This window comes from Orcinus orca, chromosome 5 (assembly GCF_937001465.1).
Source record: "Orcinus orca chromosome 5, mOrcOrc1.1, whole genome shotgun sequence".
NCBI lineage: Eukaryota > Metazoa > Chordata > Mammalia > Artiodactyla > Delphinidae > Orcinus > Orcinus orca.
The window spans coordinates 74,604,676-74,608,039 of record NC_064563.1 but is presented as its reverse complement, the minus strand read 5'-3'; the positions used below and the strand labels follow the sequence as shown (position 1 = coordinate 74,608,039).

Here is a 3,364-nt window from a genome sequence, read left to right as displayed (position 1 = left end):
TCTCACATCTTCTTTATCCATTCATCTGTCAAAGGACACTCAGGTTGCTTCCATGTCTTGGCTATTATAAACAGCACTACTATGAACATCGGGTGCATGTATCTTTTCAAATTAGAGTTTTTGTCTTCTTTGGTTATATGCCTAGGAGTGGGATTCCTGGATCACATGGTGACTCTATTTTTAGTTTTTTAAAGGAACCTCCATATCATATGATATCAATTATATGCAGAATCTAAAAAAAATGTTACAAATGAACTTATTTACAAAATGGAAACAGCCCTGAGCCCCGGGGGGTGAGCTTGTGCAGCGGGAGGCCGGAACCTGTGGGATATCCGCGTGGGCTTGAGCCATGGCTGAAAGTGGCCAGCCCCCTCAGGCCCGGGCCCTCCTGCAACAGTGCCTGCACGCCCAGCTGCAAGTATGCCCTGCTGAGGGGGACACTGCGGCCCAGTGGGTGGAGGTCCAGAGAGGATTAGTGATCTACGTGTGATTTTTCAAGGGAGCTGATAAAGAGCTTCTTCCCAAAATGGTTAATACACTGTTAAATGTGAAATTAAGTGAAACAGAAAATGGCAAGCACGTCTCTATATTGGATCTATCAGGCAACATTCTTACCATCCCTCAAGCCACCCTTGCGGGGAGAGTAAAAGGAAGAAGTGTGCAGTATCACTCTAACTCTGGAAAAGAAGAGGGGTTAGAATTTTATTCCCAATTTGTGACTCTGTAAAAAAGAATTAGCTGCTAACAGCAGGTGTGCTGAAGCTGGGGGTTGTGGTGGAACATGGCACTTATGGCAACAGGCAGGTGTTAAAGCTTGACACCAATGGTCCATACACACACCTAATTGAGTTTTGAAAAATTAAAAGTTTCTATAGTTGTAATTAGATTCTCTTCCCCTTCTTCTTGAGTACACTAATCTGCAGCATTTTTAGACAAGAAAATCCTGGGTCCCATTCATAACTCTGCAGCCTGCTAATTCGATGACCTTGTCACGTCACCTAAACACTGGATCTCAGTCACCTTCCATCCTGCTTTCCCCTAAACTCACACTCAAAAATTTGAAAAATGCCTTCTATTCACTTTATGGTCATTGATAAGAACATGGAAATGTTCCTAGAGAGCTGTATTTAAGCATTTTACAATTAAGCATTCTATGTAACCAAGAAAAATATATTTCTTATACCCTCAAATGTGTGTAGTATGTAATAAAAATCACTATTTGGGTTAAAACTAGGTAAAACCCAGCACAAACCGATAATAACTTTGTCAATTTTGTTTTAGCATTTCAGATTTCCATATTTTGAATGAAAGAATATGCAATTTACTATTCCTTCTAATCATATCTATGAAAATGTAATACAGAAATGTTATTGTGCATTTTAATATTACTTTCCAAGGACATCCAAGTGTTTTAAATTATTTTAAGAATCTTTAGTTGATATAGGAACAAGGTATGGGGGACTAAAAGTTGTTTTTATTTAATATACTAATGGCTTAATATTCTGTTTCTCAGTTTTTTACCAAAATAATGTGTGTTGCATTTTGTCTTTGGTTTTTAAAAGTTACTGTTTCATTAAATTAGTGTTCATAAATCTTTTAGGAAGTTCCTTTCTTGTCGGTTTAGATTGCTATAAAAGGAATAAAAAGGGATGCTTTCTACAGGAAAAACAAACAAACAAACAAACAAAACAAAATGGAAACAGACTCACAGACATAGAAAACAAATTTATGGTTACCAAAGGGGTGGGGCGTGGGGAGGGATAAATTAGGAGTTTGGGATTAACAGATACACATGACTATATATAAAATAGATCTAAAAACAAGGACCTACTGGATAGCACAGGGAACTATATATTCAATATCTTGTAACAACCTATAATGGAAAAGAATCTAAAAAGGAATATATATATATATATATATATATATATATATATGAATCACTTTGCTGTACACCTGAAACTAACACAACACTGTAAATCAACTATACTTCAGTAAACTAAATAAATAAAAAGCTGAAAGAGTTCAGCAGCAGCAGGCCTATACTATAAGAAATAACAACAGAAATTCATTAAAAATGATACCAGATGGAAATCTGGATCTATGGAAAGGACTGGAGAGTCCCAGGAATGGTAACTACATGAGTAAGTGTATATGATCTTTCTTATTACAAGTCCCTTTCAAAGATCATTTTTAAAAACATAATTGCCTGTTTAAAGCAAAAATAATAGCAATGTATTGGGGACTTTATAACATAGGTCGAAGTAAAATATATGACATCAATACACTGTATAAAGTTTCTTAGCCATTATCACAATTAAGAGCTTATTACGCCAAAGGTGAAATATGACAGTTCACTTTTTGAAGTACATCCTTCCGTGCAGCTGAAATGCCACCTCCTTCAAAAAGGCCAACTAGGTTGATGGGCTTTCTTTGGTCTGTCTTCCCACAGCACTCCATGCCCCTTTTAGGAGTGCTCGTTCTCTAAAGTTATTGTCTGTGATCCAGCATTATTCCTCTCCTCCTCATGTTCAATCCCTACCAAACTGTTTGTAGAAAAGCTTGAGTCTCCTAGATCTCTCTGAGTTCGAAAGAACAAATTTAATCAGAGAAGTGAGGAAATGCAAAAGCAAAGGAAAACAGTCAAGCAAGACAAATAATAATAGTTTAGCCATAAAACAAAGTCAAGGACCTTTAGTTCCTCCTCAAGGGCTATAGGTAATATCCTGAGCCGTATCCTTGAGTTGTTTTGCAGATACTAAAACCCCCAGAAGGGCTTCCCTGGTGGCGCAGTTGTTGAGAGTCCACCTGCTGATGCAGGGGACGCGGGTTCGTGCCCTGGTCCAGGAGGATCCCACGTGCGGTGGAGCGGCTGGGCCCATGAGCCATGGCCGCTGAGCCTGCGCATCCGGAGCCTGTGGTCCACAATGGGAGAGGCCACAGCAGTGAGAGTCCCGCGTATCGCAAAAACAAAAACAAAAGCAAAACAAAACAAAACAAAAAAACCCCAGCAGAGCAAGAGGGAGGGGATACGGGGATATATGTATATGTATAGCTGATTCACTTTGTTATACAGCAGAAACTAACACAACATTGTAAAGCAATTATACTCCAAAAAAGATGTTAATAAAAACAAAATAAAATAAAACCCCCAGCAGGTGGAAGAAGTTAACTATGCTGACCACAGGCATGTGGACCTCAGAACCAGGTTGATGATGTTAACTCCAGAAATACCATGCTGTTACCTCACCACCAACCAATGAGAAGAATGTCCACGAGCTGATCATGCACCTGCAACCCTCACCCCTAATGTTGCCTTTAAAAACCCTCTCTGAAAGCCATCGGGGAGTTCAGGTCTTCTGAGCAT

General features: G+C 39.0%; 1 pseudogene; it reads left to right on the top strand.

The window, feature by feature from the left end:
• The first annotated feature begins 279 nt into the window (after positions 1-279).
• LOC101288430 (D-aminoacyl-tRNA deacylase 2-like) lies at positions 280-996 on the top strand (annotated as a pseudogene).
• The last annotated feature ends 2,368 nt before the right edge of the window (positions 997-3,364 follow it).